At 40.1% G+C, this 12,531-nt stretch overlaps 1 protein-coding gene across 1 annotated transcript in view; it reads left to right on the forward strand.

The window, feature by feature from the left end:
• PTCD2 (pentatricopeptide repeat domain 2) overlaps positions 1–10,383 on the forward strand; it is a 110,829-nt gene extending 100,446 nt beyond the window's left edge. The window contains exon 12 of the transcript XR_009211798.1: positions 10,317–10,383. The gene's annotated coding sequence lies outside the window, so the exon portion shown is untranslated. The remainder of the gene's footprint in view (positions 1–10,316) is intronic.
• Positions 10,384–12,531: the final 2,148 nt, after the last annotated feature.

The following is a 12,531-nucleotide window of genomic DNA, read 5'->3' on the forward strand; positions in this document are numbered from 1 at the left end:
ATATGGCCTCTTTTCAAACTGAAGTCTTATCCTTCTTCACATGCCTCAAACTAGACCCTATTCAGATATGTTATAACAAGTTAGTACAAGTTTATTTTGGTAAACAAAATTGAAATTCACTCAGTTTTTTCATAATATGCATTTCCATGAACATTTTGAAGACCCTTCATATACTTCAGATTAAAAATCTTAAGAGAGGCAGTGAGTCTGATTGGCCCAGCATAGGTCAGATGCCTATCCCTTGGCTAGGGGAGGCTAGGAACTCTGGTGTCCAATAAGGCTACAGGCAATGGGGAGGAGGTAATGCCCCCAGAGGAAATTGGGGTGCAATTACCTGTAGTGGAGTGAATACATGATAGAATGCTGAAGAACAACCAATGTCCACTGTAGTTACTGTCTCTCAAGGTTCACCTCATTTCCACTTTACTAATGGGTTCTACCTTTTTGCTCAGAGTTAAGAGTTGGCCATATTTCCTTTATTGATCCATCTGCGTCTGAGAAAAGATGTTATTAGCAAAGGATATTAGAAATTTATGAGATGTTCTGCCTTCAGCAGGATAAGACTTCCCACAGGTATCCAAGTAGTGGAAGTCCCAGGAATATTGGTAATTATCTGTGCCAGTTTTAACAGTACTACTAAAATTCTATTACCTTGCGGCCCCAAATCTTTTAGAAAGGAGTATCAACAAAAGCATTTTCCTCATATTAATCTGTTAAATTACTTTAGCAATCAATCACATTTGGGGCTTATTGTATAGCCATTGAGAATCACAAATATTATTCCTGAAACTTTCCCACTATTTCTTCTTGAAAATTGTTACTTACCCCTCAATAACATTAATAACCTCTCCCCTGTAGATGCTGACCATCTAGAACTCAATATTCTGTTTCATCTTTCTTTCATATTTTTATAGTTTTTCTTAGACTTTTTTTCTTCCTCATCATTTCAGGATTTCTATTTATTTTTCTTTTTAAATGAATTCCTTCAAGCCTTCATAAGTGGCTCTCAATCTTTGCCTGGAACTTATCCCAAGCCATGGTATGCCAGCCATGTAGCTACCACTCACATCTCACAACTGTCTTCTTTTAAAGACAGAATCTTCAACAAGAAGGATAAAAATATTACTGTGGTGCCTAGTTCTTAAATTTCCTATCTAGAATAGAGACATATGTAAATCTCTCCTGACTTTATCATTTGTTCCCATGTGAGCACATAGATGAGTGGTAGCAGGCTTAGGCTGGGCTCTCCTTTTCAGATATCTTCAAACAGGTGACATAGTTCTGAATTGACTGGGTCAGGAAAACTACAGTCATCTCCTTATTCTCACTATGGATAAGCTCCACAAAACACATCTTCCACCTGGAAAATTAGTGGGCATATAGATATTGGAAGAGTAAAAGTAATTCTTAGAATCATTGATTCAAAGACAAAATCCTAAGAGGTGATAATAGGGGTTGGAAGAATAAGATTAAGGTAGTAACATGGTAATAGGAAAAGCAAGATTCCTTGATAAGTTTTCCTGTTAGTGAGTTTTCTCATGCCTTCCTGGATCTCTCCCCTGCCCAGCAAATTAGAATTACAGTTGAACTGGGAGATTATTTTGTAAAGCCTTCTGACCTTTAGGCACTGTATTTGAGACTGAGGCAGGGAACAAAAGAAGTCCTAAATGTCATACACAGGTGTCATCAACCCCAGAAAGACTTGGACTTTGGTCACTTTTGAGAAACCACAGCTGCTAAGATAAATGGTGATTCCCATGAGGAGATTGTTCTGGAATCTGTCATCGGGATGCCCTTTTAGTTTTCGAGACAGCTAATCTGGAAATGTGAAACTTGCTCATGACCCAGTTTTCCTTTCCTTTCAACTGCCTTTAATGAAGTCATAAGATCTGACAATGGCCAAGCAAGCAGCCATGGAGTGGATCCCAGGCTCTGGCATTTACTAGGTAAGGTCACTTTCTGGGGTACTTAGACATAAAGGAAGCTGCAGGTGAAACAACATTTAAGAGAGTATATCTAAGAGTCAAAATGAGGGAGGCCAGATCCATGTTCCAGGAATTCAAGAACAGCACAAGAAGATAGTAGAAAAGCCAGGACTAAAGAAAGACCATTTTACCATTAATTGGGGCTGGGACATGAGAGCTTTCTCTTTTATATAAGAGACTGTCTGTGGTATGACACCTGTGTTAAAAGCACTGGGCAGACTCTGCCTTAATAAGAACAACCATTTCCCCAAAAAGAGACATCCTCCATTCTCTTAACCTGAAGCAAAGTAAAAATGAAGAGCTCTAGAATCTTATCATCAGGAGCTGTTCCCCTTAATGAGTAGAAGCTGGAAAGTCAAAGGTATGGCTTATCATGCAGTATACCAAGACCAGCAGCCACTCCTAAGCATCTATTTGGATGGTCTCAGGGATGACAATGTTGTTGGGAGAAGGGACTGGGGGCTTCATTAAAGCAGATGCAGTTAGATTTTGTATTTCTTTTGGGGTAGCTTCAAGGTTGAGGGAGATGTGGTCTAATGGCTACAAAGAGGCAATAATCCTCAACCCACTTCCTCACAATCAGATTAGTTTACTCCACTGATGATTAAGTTGTGCTGAAAAAGATGCAGAGAACTGTGAAAAAGGTGTTTGTGAGGGGGACAGGGCAAACACCCTGACCCCAATCATACAATATATAAAAATTATTTGAAGGGAGTACAATTCAGATTTCCAGGCTATATTTCCATTTTTACCCATGCAAGTAGAAAAAATAATGAAAAGAATGGTGAGGGAAAGAGATATAATAGGAATGAGATAATTTCACCTTATTAGAGAAAAGAGAGAGGAGTTCATCACTGTCTAAGTCCAAAAAGGATAATGGGGAAATAATGATGAGCACATATTCTCCATGCCCAAGGTAGACATAATAAAAGAAAGCAGACTGAAGCCATGGCCAGAGGGGAGATTGATGTGGGTTATAGAATTTCCCCACCTCTGCAGGCTATTAGAACTGAAGACATGCTCTTTTTCTAATATGGATTAGTTGCAGCTTCATTGGTATTCTCACTACCTATCTATCCCTCAGGCATGATAAGCACAGTCAGCTTAACTAAGGGCACTTCCCACCAGTTTCTGCCTGGGGTAGGGGAAACAGACCCAGCTGACATCTTAACCACAACCTCATGAGAAACCATAGGCTGGATCAACCCAGATAAGCCACTCCCCAATTCCTGACCCATGAGATTGTAATGCGTATTGTTGTTTTAAGCAATTAAGTTTTGGGGTGATTCCCTAAGCAACTAAGTTTTGGGGTGATTTCTTATGCCTCTGGACCTGTGGGACAGAAGAGAAAGAATCACAGTTATTACTTTTTTAAACTATAGCCATTTTATTTTTAACTATATTAGAAACTGTCCCATATCAGTACATAAAGGGCTTCCCTATTCTTTTTCACATCTATATAGTATTCCACTGTATGGTGGTAGGTACAACAATTTATTTAGACAATCCCCTATGGATGGACATTTAGATTATTTTAGTATTTCAAAGCATGCTTCAAGGTACCTATGTGTACCATCATCTTTTTGTACACATACATATAAAAACACAGAACAAATCCCTAGAATTGGAATTGTTGATATCCAGGCTTCTCACTCAGTATCTACAGGAGTTGCCTGATCCTTTATGCATCATCTACCTACTCCTAGCTCTCACTCAAGTACTGGAACCTCTACTTACTGTAAGCTGCCTGGAGACCCTACTGTACTCATCAGATAAGGAGCACTTTATGTAAACTCAGAGAAAATAGCTGAAAACTTTATGGGTGAGTTATTAAAAACATTAAAACAGGACTATTTCAACAAGTCCATTACTGTGTCCTGCATAGACTCCTAGGTCAATAAAAAGTTCTCAAACACCTAATTCATAAAACATAGTGTAAGAGCCAAAAAGAAATGAAAGACTTGGTCTTCATCCTTCAGAAGTTGGAAATCAATTCTTCTCATCAGTTGGGACTCAGAAGAGCTAAATTCAATCAGTTGGTTTTTCTCCTTCAATGACACAGTTCCAGTTGCCAGGGGAGAAATTGCCCTGAGGTCACTGAGGATAGAAATACACTCTTGGGTGGACTCCCTCTATCTTTTCATTTTTCTTTCACACATAGACACACAATTTTTTTGTGATGAAGTAAAATTATACCATTATGAATAGAGGGCATTGGCTGAATGATGTGGGTTTTCCACTATCTTCATGTACTTCTTTAATCCAGAGTGGTTTTCTTTGTTTTGATAAAATGCACATATGTTTTCATGTACATCTAGTGTTTCAGTGACTTCCAGTCTATTTTGACCATGGCTAACAGTATGAAACACATTGACATTACAATCCATCCAGCCATCTACCCATCTATGTATATCTTTTTGAAAAGCATCACCAAAAGCACTTAGCCTTATTATGCATAATATTTTCTGATAATTTATATTCTAGTCTATTCCATTTTGTAAAAATGCTGGTCTCAACCCACTTAATTTCACAATCTACTAATGGGTCATGACCTGCAGTTTTAAAAACACCACACTGTCTATGCCACACTACAGGCCTGAAGTAAAATCCAAGTGTTTGCCTTGTATAATAAAAACCTTAAAAGCCTTTGAGCCCTGCTTGTTAGATTTGTTCTTCCTTTAAAAGTTAGAAGTTGTCCCTGCCAAATGTGCTGGAAGCAACATAAATCCAAGACTTTCTCATAAGTTGGCATGAATGTGCTGTCATTTGGGGCTGGTGTTGGGAATATCAGTAAGCGCACCTGGTTCTGTCATTCTTCTTGACTGTCTGTCGCAGCTGGAGAGGTACTTTCCCTCCAGATGCCCTTTGATGGAGTTCACAGGAAAATAACACAAATGCTAGCCTGCCCAGGCCAAGAATCTGTCTCCCTGCAGTTGATTGGGTTACGTGGTGGGGAGAGGCATGTGCGTCTGTCACTAAGAAGAGTGATCTGCTGTGTGGGGAATCCTGGGGAATAGAGTAAAATGAGAAGGCAGATGTAAAAGAATTCTCCCTAACGTTATGCCATCACACCCGGAGTAATATTAATGATCTCACATTTGTGTTTGGTCAGCCTAGGGACACAGAGGAGGGAAACTGATGTGTGTAGTCACTGGAGTAGGTGTAATAAGAGCTAACATGTGTTGGGTGCTTATTTTTCTTTAGGTATTTACGAGCATTATCCCATTTGCATCTCACAATTCTATGAGGTTCGTACTATATGACTCCAAATTTTTCAGATGAAGAAACTAAATTTTAGATGGAAGGAATAATTTCCCCAGGGCTTCACAGCTAGTGTAAGACAGAGCCAGGACTAGAGCCCAGGTATTCCCTAGTCCACAGCCGGTGCTCGTCACCACCACCCTGCATTACTGTAGGAGAGGGAACTGGCTCAAAAAGAGTAAGTAAAGGGTACGTAACCCCGGTTCCACAGCTAACAGGTGGCAGAGCCAGGATTCACAAGGAGTCTGTCTTGACATCAAAGCCAGGTTCTTTCACTAGAACCCTTCAACTCTGCTGCTTCCTGGGCCCATGGTGGCCAGGAGAAATTTAAGGGGAAATGTGATTCTTTCTGGAATGCAAATTTGAACATGGTAGGATGGAAAGATCTAGGGCTGCTATTGAGAAACACATGTTCTAGTGTTGACTCTCCATAAGCTCGCTGGGGGTTGAAGGGCCAGGGGACGAGGTCTCAGATAAATCATTCTGTGTCTTCAGACAAATAACCGTGCAAGCCAATGGGCTTTTATGAGCTCCCTAAGGATCAAAGCTAAAGATGTGAGGGATTAGGACATTTCAAAGTTGAATATAAATGTAAGACTTGACTTTTAAAATTCCTTCTTAAACCATGTTTCTTATGCCAAGAGAAATGTTATACTTTATTGCTTAGATGAATAGAAATAAACTGCTTGTGGTCAGGAACCATGTTTCATGGTTCTTAGAATACTTAGCACTCAAGTCCTTCTCCACTGTTACCTTAGAAAGCATCAAAAAGGAATTTCTACTGCCAGGGAAGACATTTAAAATTTGGGGTAGGGGAGAGGTGTCTAGATTGACAACCTCTACCTATTATACGCATTTAAGTAATAATTGTAATAGTTGTTAATATTATACCTAGTTCATTTATATAAGTAGAATTCTAGATCATTGCCTTGAAAGGAATTTAATCATTCTGCTTATAATTTGGGAGCTTTCTATATAGCTTATGTATTGTTGCTTATTAGGGTAGTCAGATTGACAGACTGATAATGGCCTCACAAAACTGTTAAGTTCATTTAGGACAGTGACTGCATCTGTGATGCTTATTCTGGGGTCTCCAGAGCCTCCCCAACACAGTGCCTGTCATGTAGCAGGTGCTCAATGAACATTCATTGAATGAGTAAATGAAGCTATGGGTCCTCTTGTTTTGATTTCAAAGGGAAAAGTCTTGGTTGGCAAATACTACAGACAAATTTTTAACTTTGAGACAAAGTATCAAGGCATTGCATATGATGACTATAGCTTATCTTCAGTGGCTAAGTATAGGCTTTTATCGCTAAATGCCTCATGTGAGTACTTAGCCACATTGGTTCCTTCTCTCTAAACAAACAAAAGCCCCACAGAGGTTTTTTTGGGGTTTTTGCTTGCTTGATTTCTGAAGTTTTTACAGTTTAAAATGTGCAAACTTTGACAAAGGGGTAGACCCAGTAACTTGAATCCTGGTTGGATACATGTTCTGCTACTTCCCTGTGCATGCCCATCACCACCTCCACCCACCCAAAGGGAAGATGCAGTACTTGTCTACTATACACAGACAAGTCCTAGGAAAGATTAACCCACAATATTTGTGATGCAAGTTTTACAGAGGTCAACCAAGGGCACAGTTAGCTATTAGGTCACCTTGCAACGCAGGATAAAGGGAAAATAGGATCCAGGGTGGAAACAGAAAATGGAATGGTAAAACAGAAGAAAATGCCCTAACTGGAGTAAAGACTTGATATAGTTTGGATGTTCATCCCCTTGAATTCTCATGTTGAAATTGATTCCCAATGTTGGAGGCAGGGCCTAATGGTAGGTGTTTGGGCCATGGCAGAGGTGGGGCTCCATCATGAATAGACTAGTGACCACCCACCCTGGGCAGAGGGGTGTGAATTCTCCCTCTGTTAGTTCCTGAGAGAGCTGGTTATTGAAAAGAGTCTGCACCTCCTTTCTCTCTTGCCTCCTCTCTTGCCATGGAGTGTCTGCACATGCTGGCTCCCCTTCACCTTCCACCATGAATGGAAGCAGCTTGTGACCTTCACTAGAAGCAGATGGTGGCACCATGTTTCTTGAACAACCTGCAGAACCATGAGCCAAATAAATCTCTTTTCTTTATAAATTACCTAGCCTCAGATATTCCTTTATAGCAACACAAGATGGACTAAGACAAAGCTTCTATTCAAAACTCAGATAGGGTCCTTGTTGTTTGAAGGATAAGAGGTACAGAATAACAGCACCGCTATAGGAATAAACCCCATATAAATCACTGGGCATCCAGTTTCTACTTATGAAGAGCAGGTACAGTTCATCTTTTATTTTCTGTTTTTATATTCATGAGAAAAGAAGAGAGATTATGAAAGTAAATATGGATCCCAGCATTAACAGCTGAATATATAAAGGAATTCAAGTGCTTTAATTAAAAAATTATGACCACAGTGAGATACACTTCACCCCCATTGGGATGGCTATTATTAAAACATGGAAAATAACAAGTGTGGAATGAGGATGTGGGGATAATGGAACCCTCGTGCATTGCTGGCAGGAATTTAAAATGGTGCAATTTCTGTGCAAAAGAGTTTGGCAGTACCACAAAAAGTTAAACATAGAATATTACCACATGACCCAGCAATCCCACTTCTAGGTATATGCTATGGTTTGAATGTGTCCCTCAAAGTTCATGTGTTGGAAACTTAATCCCCACTGCCACATTGTTCAGAGGTACAACCTTCAAGAGGTGGTCAGGTCCTGAAGACTCTGCCCTCATAAATGGATTAATGCCATTATCTTAGAAGTTGGTTCCTGATAAAAGGATGAGTTTAGCCCCTTTCTCTCTCTCACCCATGTGATGTCTTCTGCCATGGTATGATGCAGCAACAAAGCCCTCACCAGATGCTAGTCCCTCAATCTTGGACTTTCAAGTCTCCAGAACCGTGAGCCAAGCAAACTTACACTGTTTATAAATTACTCAGTCTGTGGTATTCTTTCATAGCAGCAGAAAATGAATCAAGACAGTATATACTCAAAATCAAAATGGAAAGAACTGAAAACTGAGACTCAAATAAATATTTGTACCCCAATGTTCATAGGAGCATTATTCACAACAGACAAAAGGTAGAAACAACCCAAGCATTCATTGATGGATAAATGGATAAACAAAATGTAGTATAAATATATATAATGAAATATTATTCAGCCTTAAAAATGAAGGAAATTCTGACATGTGCTATAACATGCATCAACTTTGAAAACATTATGCCAGTAAAATAAGCCTAAGATAAAGGACAAATGTAGTGTAATTCCACTTATATAGGGTACCTGAGTAGCAAATTCAGAGTCAGAAAGTAGAATAGAGATTACCAGCGGCTGGGGCAAAGAGATAGTGGGAATTATTGTTTAATGGATGCAGAGTTTCTGTTTGGGATAATGAAAATTTTCTGGTAATAGTGGGGATGATTGCACAACATTGAGAATATACTTACTGCCACTGAATTATACACTTAAAATGATAAATTTTATGTTATGTATATATTTCTTTCTCTTTTTTTTTTTTGGAGACAGCATCTCACTCTGTCACCCAGGCTGGAGTGCAGTGCCGCGATCTTGGCTCATTGCAACTTCCCAGGTTCAAGCAATTCTCCTGCCTCAGCCTCCCGAGTAGCTGGGACTACAGGAGAACACAGCCACGCCTGGCTAATTTTTTGTTGTTGTTGTATTTTTAGTAGAGACGGGGTTTCACCGTGTTGCCCAGGCTGGTCCCAAACTCCTGAGCTCAGGCAATCCGCCCGCCTTGGCCTCCCAAAGTGCTAGGATTACAGGTGTAAGCCACCGCACCCAGCCTGTATTTCTACAACAATAAAGATGATATTGTAAAACCTAAGAATAGTTTAATTATATTCACAATGTTGTACAACCATCACCACCATGCTCTGCTACCTCCCTCAGTGTAGGTCTGCCATAGCCCAATCCTACACCAGGAAACGGGGAGATGGGAATGCCAGTTGGCTGCCGAACCCACTAGAACGGCTCCACCACAACACAGAATTGCGGGGAAAGAGGGGCTGCACTCCTCACCAGTTTCTCCACTCAGCTCCTCCCCACTAAGCAGCAGCTGAGGGTGGGGGAAAATGTCGCCTGGATGCCCACCCAGGAGAGATCTTCTGTCTGTATAGGCTGGGGAGGTGGGAGTTGCCACCTGGCTGCCAAGCCCACTGGACAAGCCACCTGGAGCTGGAGAGGAGGAAGGGTGAAGATCCTAGCTTGATTGCCATGGCCTCTCACTGTTACTACTGAGTTTCTGTAGATTTGTTGAATAAATATTTCTTAAATTGTTGTAAGTCCTTTGGCCAATCACCAGAGATTTTTGAATGATTATCTTTTACCTGTTTAATAGATGTCTCCCTGGGGGAGAAGTTTCACTGGCATCATTACATTATCATTCTGGAAGCTCCTCTCTTCCTCATAGAGTTCTAATTAACCATAGTGGAAAATGCATCTTTTAAAACAGCAGCATTTTGTAGAAGTCCTCTTGAAGGCTTCTCCTGATAAATTCATATATCAATCTTGGTCTGATGGAATTCTAAGGAGAAGAAGAGATAGAGGCTGTATCCAATTGCAAGTATATTTAAAACCTTGCTGAAGATGGTGTAGTAGTAGCCAGGTCCTTTGCTCAGAGAGCTAACAGTCTGAATAAGGCAAAGCATTTGAGTAGATAAACCTGAGATCAAAAGTAAAGCATCCCTGCAGGAAGGTAAGGAGATTAATAGCATGGAGGCATATGGAGCTTTTGGAAATAGAGCCGTTTGAAATCCACAAAATCACCTGTGTCTTCAGAGAGGGGCTTAGAGTGACTTCTAAGGGGATTAGAGCCTGTTAACAGTGTGCTTCAGAGAGATGCATCAGTATACCTGACGAATGTTTATTGAATGTCCCTGGGGAGGCTGACATTGTAATTATCTGTTTCCGAGGCTCTGCATAACTTTGCTTTGATTTTTGCTTTTTATTTTTTCTGTAAGGACTTTGCCGTTACTGGGGATTTCATATTTCTTTTATTTTCAGTTGGTCTTTAAGGAGGGAGAAGAGGCAATTGACTCCATGCCATATGTATACAGTCTTGTAAAACCACTGCGGAAGATTTGAAATATTATTCTGACTTGAATAACTTGCCACTCCAAGTGAAGCTGTTTTCTTCGCTAGACTTGCCACAGTTTAGAAGGGAAGCTGTCCTTCAGCAATGATAAATGACACAGCAATTGTTTCCGCAAGTCCAGAATGATGAATAGATCTTGCCTCATCCAAAGCTTTATTTTCAAAAGCTTTGACACGAGGAGAGACCAATTTCATTATTGCTACATTCTAGAAGAAGAAACAAAACCATTTGCCAGCATCTTAGTATGATGAATTTCTAAGCTGAAAGCACTATCCTTGTAATCTTTTTGATGTCTCTTAATATATCTATCCATTTTCCTTACAAAGACCATTTGTTTATTAAGATCCATTCTGTGAAAAGAGTCACATGGTGTATTTCAAACGTCCGTTTAAAACGGTTCTTCAGGTATGACGACAGAAGTTTTAATAGCCCTCCACCTCCCCTTCACATTGCGTGTGTGATCTCTGGTGTGCCCTGCCAAGTACCCTCACGCTCTCATTTTCGTTGCCCAAGTGCATTCTGAGTAGCAAGGACTTCTGCTTGGACTCATTGTTTGGGTCAGGCTCAGAGAGAGCTCTTACGTTTTTTCTCATCAGCTGATAAAGGTAAGGGGTGGCATCAGAGGAAGCATGTCTTAGAGATGAAGGGCAAATGGAGATCTTTGATTCAAAAAATGTGGCTCCATCACTTTCTCTCTTACATAAAAATTCTATTCATCCCACACTTCCTACTGCAAATCAATTGGTACACCATGACAATGCAGTAGATACACAAGGACTTTCCCACATCACACTACAAACACAGCCACCCTCTCTGGGGAACGTAAGAGAAACTTTTGGGCTTCCACTTCCCCTCCATTTGTTTGAAGGATCAAGAGAACACTGTTCCGTTTTCAACAAAAATTAAAAAGGAAAATCATGAAAAGAGCCAACCTCCTCTTTTTTGTTTTCTCCCTTAATATATTGTTGCATCCAGGGAAGAGGAAACAGTGAGCGCCACTGATACTGGGTCCCCAGGGACCACATAAGGGTCACTCCCCAGCTATCAAATGAGCATGTCTTCCTCCACTTACAGAGTGAATTTTTAACGGGAATGGAAGTTACTCTTGGCTCAGCTCTGATGTTCCAAAAAAAAAGAAAAGAAAAAGAAATGCCACAGTGCTTCAGGGAACCAGGCTCTGTTCACACCTGAGTTTTCACAGGACAGAGATTTTTAGCTTTAAGGCTTTGGAGATTTGGAGAAAGGAGATTTCAGAAATCATTAGCCATGTTCCTGCCAGCCTCAGCAGGCCAGCTAAGAACAGTGTGTTCCTTAAGGGCAGGAACAAATTCCTTCCACATGTTTTTGTGTTTTTGTTTCTTCTTAAGGTGCTATCAGTGGTGCCATGGGCCAATTAACTTTGGGACTTAGAATGTGACGATATCTCATTTATTCTACACCGTTGCTAAATAAGATGATCATGAGATAAAATTTTCCAGATAACTGGACTGTCATCCTTTGAGAACTGTATTTTTAAAATGGAAATGTATCTGGACTCCATTTAGTGAATAAAAACAGTAGAGATGGTTAACTCTTTGATTGTGCAAGTTCATGTTCATGGATGTGTTATTTTATTGGCTGTATCAAAGATGTCCTCAAGGTCTATGGAGATGAAAAGGACTCTGCAGCCTCACATGATGGTCTTGAAATTCTAGCCTTTCCATTAGTTTTCTGATCTTCTAACTCAGTGTTCATTTGACATTGTTATTCTGTCATTTCTTCCCAGCATCTGTGTCTGAGAAGCCTCATTGCCTTCCTCAGTCTTGACTATTTACTTCTTCACCAGTTGTAACATAGGCAAAATGGAGAGAAACCAGATGGACTTAGTTTTACATACATTACTTAGTAAATATTCCCTCCTGCCAACTAAGTGAAGAGCATGGTTTTTATGACAGCATAAAAATCGAACTGATCCCTTCAGTCATTATGTGAGGAGATGGACTTTATATCAAGTGGCATTTTATTTTGAACTTAGAAAAATATGCATCTTATTACAATTTACCTTCAGTATAACAAGTCCATTGGACCTCCACATCAGATTTTGAACCATTCATTTCTAAATTATTTGCTACCTCCTTAATCCAG

This window comes from Hylobates moloch, unplaced genomic scaffold (genome assembly GCF_009828535.3).
Source record: "Hylobates moloch isolate HMO894 unplaced genomic scaffold, HMol_V3 SCAFFOLD_23, whole genome shotgun sequence".
In the NCBI taxonomy this organism is placed as follows: Eukaryota; Metazoa; Chordata; class Mammalia; order Primates; family Hylobatidae; genus Hylobates; species Hylobates moloch.